Source organism: Varanus komodoensis, unplaced genomic scaffold, assembly GCF_004798865.1.
Source record: "Varanus komodoensis strain SLA01 unplaced genomic scaffold, ASM479886v1 scaffold15, whole genome shotgun sequence".
Lineage (NCBI taxonomy): Eukaryota > Metazoa > Chordata > Lepidosauria > Squamata > Varanidae > Varanus > Varanus komodoensis.
The window spans coordinates 27,729,207-27,737,734 of NW_025335440.1; positions in this window are offsets into that span (position 1 = coordinate 27,729,207).

The following is an 8,528-nucleotide window of genomic DNA, read 5'->3' on the forward strand; positions in this document are numbered from 1 at the left end:
ACCCAAGTTTAAATGGGGGTGGTATTGGTTCACATTTATTACCATATATTTCTACGAGACTATCACATTTTCTGCTCCATTGCAGCCTTCCCTCCATAATGCTTAGCCAGCACAGTCAATGGTTTCATGGCTGAGGTTAAAGGAGTTGTAGTCCAACTCAGCTTTTGGGTTTCTGGTTAGGAAAAGATACTCTGTGGAACACTATGGCTTAGACTGGCCCACAACTGCTTAATAAAACTTGCATGCACCAATTCTGTATCCAGACTGCATTTCTATAGCAGTAGAAGATTCACCCAACAAAAGGACAGTCTCTAGGACCAGGGATGGGCTGCTTCCGGCCCTCCAAATGTTGTAGCCTACACTTTCCATCTGCCCTATCCAATGCAGCCCTTGGTGAGGGAAAATGGGAGTTCTAGGCAAAACATCTCAGTGATACCAGATGCCCAGCCCCGCTCTTGGCCTTGTGAGGTATTCCCTTCATTCTCTTCCCATCAATTGCTAAATGTTTTCCATTCCCAGAGATTTCTACCATATCTTTATCTTCAACTCAAATAAGCAAGGGAAATAGCTACAGCTCGAATACTCTCTCTCCTCCCCTTACACTTCTTTTCCTCCTTTTTTGATGCAAGGCTGCCCTTTCCATGCAATTCAAACTACAACTGGTTCATCCACACCAGCAATGTGGAGTAGCAAAACTGCCAGACTCTATAAAAGATTCCAGATTCAGTCCCCTGCATCTTTTGGGGTGAAAAATCTTTGTCTGTAGGGCTACTAGGAGAACTGCCAGAAGACACTGATGGGTTAGAAGCAATAACCTGCATCAGCATTATGAATTCCATCAGTTCAAGAACAGTGTAAAATTTCCTTGCTAAAGCTTTGTCCTTTCCCTTTCAAAATATCCAAGGAATATTGCCTCTTGTTATATAGCCATTAACCTTTAACAACAAAGGAGTGTAAATATGTCAGTAGAAATGGATCTCAGAACAGTTAATGGTTTTAAGGTATAATCCAGCGGGGATGCCTATAGGACCCCAAACACAAATTATTCCAGGCATGCTATGCAAGGCAGGGGACACATGGAGGTGATCTCTGCCTTCCCACTCCTCCCATCCTGCCAGTCCACTAGATCACCAGTTCTGGCTGTTCAGCTGTGGGGCTTCAAGAGAAGAGGAGGCTGAAGCATATCCTATGATGTCATATCCTGGCAGTCCCCGTCTCCGCCACTCTTCACCTCCTGGAGGGCCCCCTTTACCATTCCTCAGGGGCACTTTCCCTCACAGGAGCAGCTCCAATGGTTCTTTCTGTGTATCAAGATGGGGGATCCAAGTGTTGATTTTCAGCTCTGAGATCAGAGCTTTTTCCGAACTCGGAGCTGGAATTCCAAAGAATCCTGTGGCCAGCCTGCCTAGACACAGTCACTCTTTTAATGATTTACACAATGTAACAATAAAATACAAATGCTCTGATTTTTGCACTACTACTTAGTTCTCCAGGGTTTGTTTTTAAATGCATGTTTTTGTCATTTTGGCACTTTCCCCACCGGTGGTTTTTGCTCTAGATTTTTCTGTCTAAATCTTTAAAGATTTTATATAATGTTTTATCATGTTGTTTTAGGAGTTTAATAAACAGTGATCCTAAAGTTGAAAACTTGCACAATCCTAGTGATACCAGTCTAATCACTTTTCAGCATTTCTGCTTGGAAAGGAGTCCTTTGATAGCAATGCCACCTTCCAATCAATAAGACTTCCTTTACAATATGGTTAAAATCACATTGTTTAACTGCTTGGAAGCTTATAAAACTGAAGAGTGCATTTAACACTGCCTCATTATGAGCAATCTTCACAGCATTACTAGAAGAAGACTCACTTCCTTTCTCATTTAAAAGTCATATGCTGCCTTTCTCTCTGTATAAACAACTGTCGATGGAACTGTACAACTTGATCCCTGTGGCTTGATGCAAGGCTGTCACTGAGTTTTTCCAGGAGTTAAGAGCAGCAAAAATCCACATCACATGCAATTACCACTTGCAACCTCTAAACAGCTTTAACAGTCAAACACACTGAGTCATTAGGGAGATTATCCATCCAAACAACTACTATGGTCATAAAACGTGGGAGCATTTCTTGCATAATCCATTAAGTAGAAGAATTGAAGGGATAACATACTATGTAAAACATTATTTGTGTATTCAGATGTTCTTTCTAAATTTAGGACCAATCATTAACTTTTCAAAAATATAAGCAAGAGCCATAAAAACAAAACCAGCTAATCTGACGTTTTTGTTCTGAGTCACTAATGGGGACATTAAAAAGAATACCAGGTTGAGGGGGTAAATTTCTAGGAAAAACAGGGGGGAAAGATTTAATCCAACAACATTATGGTTTCAATCCAAACAAGGGCTATATACATTTACTCAAAAGAAAACTAACATACAGGGTTAGCAGAATGTTTTGTTTGGCCCAGATTCACTAACTTTTATGCATTTCTGTATGTGCAGAGTTTCAGCTTAGTCTGTCTACTGCATCACCTTTATCTTATGCATAATACTATTCCTCTTATATAGATGTATGAAATCTGCCTCAGGAATTTAATTACTAGTTCCTTCCTGGTCTTCTGCAGCTGACCAATTCCACAGAAAACCCTCAAGCAACATTTGAGGCTAAAGTGGAAGTTATTCCACATAATTTATTGAACTCAGGTATGACAACAATGATTTATAAATTGCCTCAAATGCATTCTACAGGGATTACAAGGTAAGTCATTCCATGTCCATAGGTTTACAATCTAATAAATGTAAGCAAAAGGGGAAAGGGGATGAAGAGGAAAGCTCAAAGCCCCACAGCTTTTCCGCTGGCTATGGCCTGTTTTTGAACCTGGCCAGTGGGCTGACCTCAGCCCCTCATTCCCATCAAGAGACATATACTGTATGACTGTTTAGAGTATAAAGATTATTTTATTGCAGCTATACATATACACTAGTGTGTGCCCATTTTATGGAAATCTGTTCTCTTCTGTAGTGATGCATTTCCTCTTATTTTTCACAATTTGCAAATGAACACTTAGCCTCACTCCCACCCTGCAAGCATCTCATGCACTCTTTTTTGTGTTTCCACAACCCATTTTTTCCACCACTAATGAATCCTGTCTCATCCATTGGCCTCTTTGCATTTTCCTAGCCTATGGTAAGTGAGAGCATAAAAGAGTATTTCTGGAAAAGGGACTGAGACTACAATCCTATTTACCTGGAAGTAAGTCCCACTGCACTCAGTAAGATTTACTTCCAAATAGGACAGATGGAAAACCAGAAGATACTCTCCCACACTATAAACATTCAGAAAGAAACTGAACAGTCATCTGAGTGGAATGGTGTAAATTGGTGTCCTGCAACAGCAGGGGTTGGACCCAGTGGCCTTCTTGGCCCCTTCCAACTTACATGATTCCATGACAGAGCAGGAAAATCAGCAGTTATGTAGCAATGGAAGTAGCTCACTGCATCACATATAACTCATATATGACTGCATATACCTGCTCCATCAACTCCTGGCTAACTAAGCAGTTGGGGAGCTCATTCTTTGTTTTGGATAGCCTCCAGCATATTGTAGGCTGAACCCCCTCTTTTAGAGGATGTCAGAGAGAAGATTGGGGATCCTTCCAGAGTTCAAATGGATCTTGGGTACCCATATTTCCCAAGAATGGCATTGGAAAAGGAGAGGCCCTCATTGCTCTTCACATAGAAGCTTCCAGGAAAATAACTGCCCACAGTGAGTTTTTACTGCAAAAAGCAGGGGCATTTACTGATGCACAGCAAATGAAGGATTATAGAGATGCTGGAAATTGTAGCGTGGACTCCAGGGAATCACTCAGTCTGAGAAACCTCCCTGGGACTCCAGTGGTTTTTCCAAAAAACTTTGAGAAAAACAGTGCCCCCTGCTCTGTTTCACAGAAAGAGTCATCAAAGCTGCCTGTACAAAAAACGACAGTGCAGCAAATGCTGGGGCCTTTTTCTCCTCGCAAGGAAGAGAAACAGGAAGCTCTCAATACAGAGCTTTGTGGGGAAGACATTGAAGGGCTACCTAACCAGTAAATGTTTCTGGAATTCCAGTATTTTTCAGGAAAAATCCTGCAAAGGTAGGTGCCTCCAGCAAGACCTTTCAAGAGCAGATTTCTGTGTAGACAGGAAGGCCTGCAGTAACAGTTTGTTTACAAGGCCCGACACTTGCCTCTGCAATAGGAGGAAGGAAACAAATTGATCAACAACATCAAGGCAACTTCATACAAGAGCAGGGTTTTCTAGAGGAACCCCCAAACATTACCCAGGGACTTTTAACCAAGGGAATGGTGGATACAGGTGGAAGTAAACAGGAACAAAGCATGGAGACAAGGACTGCTTTAAAACAGAAAGAGCTTTCGTTATATTGCAGGCTGAGCTAAAACTCAAGGCAGAGACAGAAGATGTAAAAGATAATTGGGAGAAAGCTGTGCAAGAGGAAACTGATCTTGAGATAGAAATTGGGTGCAAGGAAATGAGGAAGGCATGGACATGCTGAAAAGAGAACTAAAGCTTTTAGAATTGTTAGAAAAGGACTGCTGCTCATACTGATCTTTTCTTGCTGCAACTGCAAAAGGCAACTATTCTCAGACGGTCTTCTGTGACCTAGATAACCTGGCAATGGCCAGACTCTGAACTCATGGGGGTCTGGGTAGCTTGCCCTAGGATCAGGTAAAAGTATGACAAGGCAGGCACTCTTGAGCTATAGCTGATAGGGACCTGCAGAAACTTCAGGCATCTCCACAAACAATAAGCGATGCTACCTGGCTGAAGCTACCTAGCCTCACCACAAACAGATCCCAAAATACAGGCCACTTAGCTTACCTGCAAGCGTCAAAGGGGTAAGCTCGCAGTCTGCTCTTGGAACTATAGGCCCATTACCTAGAAAATATCAGCCACAAATTTTCCTTGATGTCACCCAGAGAGGGGTACCCTGATAGGTGCAGTTAGAATCAATGTTAGAATCAACTGCTAGCCTGGAAATACTCTAACATGTGCAGTTGTTAACCTATAGACTATACAATGGAAAGACCCTGACATGCACATTGAAAATTAATTGTTAACCTGTATACCATCTGGGTGTTGCTTCCCTTTTTCTCTGACAATTGAGAGCCGCCCAGAAAAAGACCTATAAAAGTTTAATGGCTCAATTGCCTTCAGAGGAACAGGGCTCAGGACTCCAGAAAAACATTCCACATTTAAAAGAATACTGCAAACACAGAGAGGACTTAAGAGGTGTGTCAAGCTCCTCTGGAGTAGCAAACATAATTTGCCTAGAAATGAGAAGAAAAATAAAACTGGAATTTCTAAGACCTCAAAAAGAAGGCAGCACTCTCTCCCAGACATTTCTGACTAAAGAATTAGGTGGAAACATTTGGGATAGGTCCCTTCTAAAGCCTAGAAATGAGGATTTTTTTGGATATCAGAACCACCTGGCAGTGGAAACAAGTCCTGTTCTTTTCACTCCCGAATGCACAATTTCTGTTTCTCAAAAATTGGATTCTGAAGTAACGGGTGAAGAGATGATAAAATGAGATGGGTTGTTGAGACCAGAGTTATATTCAGATTTGCTCTCAGGTAATCAAAATTCAGAAGACAGTGATATGGACTATATGATGAAGGGGGCAGCTGGAAAAGGTTCCCCTGGCTCCAGAAGAGGAAATTAATTCTGATTTTTTTTCTAAGCACTTTTAACACAGACTTTTAAAGGGAGGAGGAAAAGTCAGCACACTGTGATTAAGAAGCCTCAGATTCCTTTGGAAAAGGGAGGAACAAATTCCTCTTGAACTCTCCATATGGGTTCAGAGAAGGATGAGGAAGGAGAAACCTTGGCTCAAGAGTTTAGACTATCTGTGCACTCACCCATGAGAAGGAAGACGAGGGAAAACCAGATTCTGAGGGAGTGGGCTGATATGCTGCATATGGACCTGAGTAGGGTCAAAGATATAATTCTGCCTTCTAAGTTAAATTAGATGTGACACGCTCAAGCTCTGGGACTAAGGTCTGCCTAAGCTCACCACCTATAATTTAACTAAGTACAGTCAAGAGAAGATCTGGCATTTCTTGAACAAATGTACAGAACCCCCATCGAAAAAATACTAATGGGACTAAAATGGTTGTCCATGTTGAGAAATCGAGAAAAAGCAAAAGCCTTCACCAGATCTGTCACTCTGAATGCCATCTATAGGATTCTTGTCTCCAAAAAGCCAGCTGCATCCAAAACTTACCCTGAATGACTGGAGGAATCCAAGCTCATTAGAACATTCCAAGAAATACACAGGCCATGGCAAGTAGCCCCAAGAGTGAAAGGGCCACCGATATGACAACAAATAGAAAACTGGAACTAGAACTCCATGCTGCTGGTTGAGATCTTTACCGAGTGGCTGTTGATCATCATCGTCAATTTACAACAACTTGCTAAACTCCTGAAACAGAACCGGGATGCAAGTGATAGAATTCCTCCTGTGCCTGTGAGAATTCAAGAGAAATTGAAATGACTCAGAAATAAAAGGTTTTTAAGATGATCTCCCTGTGTGGAAGAGCTGCTTGACAAGAGAAGACACGTGCCTCTGTCAACCATAGAAGCTGACTTCCAAAGACCGTCTGGCAAAGGCAGTAAGGAGTACCATTCAGGTCCTTTCAGTGACAGCAGCATGGAGAGAGGTGTGAAACGTACAGTCAAAGAAAGACCCAAAGGGCAAGACATGACAGGAGATGCAAACTCCAGGAGAAAGCTGTGGAGTGAGCAATCCCATACTGATGTGGCAATGGGGGTGAAGTATTGGCCAAGCCACTAGCAGGCAAGGTGGTGGAAAAGAATGTGCTAGCTGAGTCTTCTTTTTCAGATTGGCCACCACTCTCTAAAGTGACTCAAAGTAATGAGGAAAGTTCCTGTCAAGAACTGGAGCTCAGTGCAGTCTAAGGAAAAGCAAGCCAGTCAGGTGACCCCAAAGGAGCAGACTGGGCTGGAAAGACAGAACAGGCAAGAAGATGGAAAATGACCAAGACTGATGCAAGACCAAGCCCTCAAATCAGAAGCAGGTTGCACAGGAGAGGGGGAACAGAGAAAGCAAGAGGCCGGCATGGCAAAGCCACATTTTTTGGAAGAGACGTGGATGAAAGAAGGCTCCAAAATGCAGTCGTGAGAGCTGCCACCTTTGTGATTGCTGTTAGGTAGAGAGGGGGAGTGACACACCTGGAGAGGTGAGCAGGAGAGCTGATGGTAGCCCTTAATTTCGAAGAGGAAGAGGAGCAGTATCAGGATGGGGTTTTTTTAATGCATTAGAAGAACATGATCCAAGAAAGCACCATGATGTGCCATTTCGATACTGTGGGCCAGGATCCTAAGAATGAGGGTCACCTCTATCTCATGAGAGTTTTACTTAAGCAGAATCTGCTTCAAGGAGGATTTGACTTTGGCAGAAATGGTATCATCACTGTGATCGAGTTGACTGGGTCCAGAGAGACAGACATCTGCCTAGCCTCTGAAAGGGCGTACAGGAAATTTTAGGGTTTTTGTAGGTGTGCCCAGAAGATCAGACCCACTTTACAGGAATGCTTCGAGGTGATCCCCGTTCCATGGAGGTACAAAAGTGCTGACAGTGGCATTCAGAACCACCATGATACCAGTTCAGGATGTCATCTTTTGGGTGTCTAAGTATGCCAAGGTGCTAATGGGCCCTGACAAGAACGAAGAGGGCTTCCGGAACGGAGAAAACCATTGTGTTGTGTCCTTCAAGGATGCCAGTGCTGACTACAGGAAAGGGAAAATCCCCAAATATTTCTTTCTGGGAATGGAGAGAGGCATCACATGCTACAGCGGTCAACCACAGGCATGCTACCAGTGAGGCTCTTATGAGCATCACAGGAGGTGCACTACCCGTTTCTGGTGTGGGGAGAGGGGTCACCCAACTGTGGCATGTCACAACAGCATCTGCTGCAACTTGTGTGGAGAACAGGGGCACACCTATTTCTGGTGCCCCAAAGCTTTTTATAACAAGATGCCAAATGCTTTGAGCACGTGATGAGGAAAATTGAGATGGGGAAACAAAGGGCTGAAGGTGAGACCTACAAGCAGAGACCTGAGAAAGCAGCAGAGAAAGATGAACAGGAGAGTAGCGAGATGAGAAGAGAAGCATCGATGCCTGGTGATGAGAAACAGGAGGCGTGAAATAACTGAAAATTCTTGGCTGGGTTTGCTGCAACGAACTAAACCGGCCAGACCCCTGGATACTGCCGCCGCCTCCTCCTCCTCCTTCCCGATGAACTCGCCCAGGGAACGCGGCGGGGAGAGAAAGGCGCAAGACGAGTGCGCTGCTGGGCAAAATGCATCCTCTTGACGTCGGAGAGGAGGATTTTTCTGATTTTTCTCATTTTCTGATGCGCCCTCGTAGCACCTTGGAGGTAGAAAGCGTACACCCCCAGCCAAAAACCGCTCCGTGGCGCGCCGCCTCCGCTCTCCCGGGCGCGCAGGCTCCGC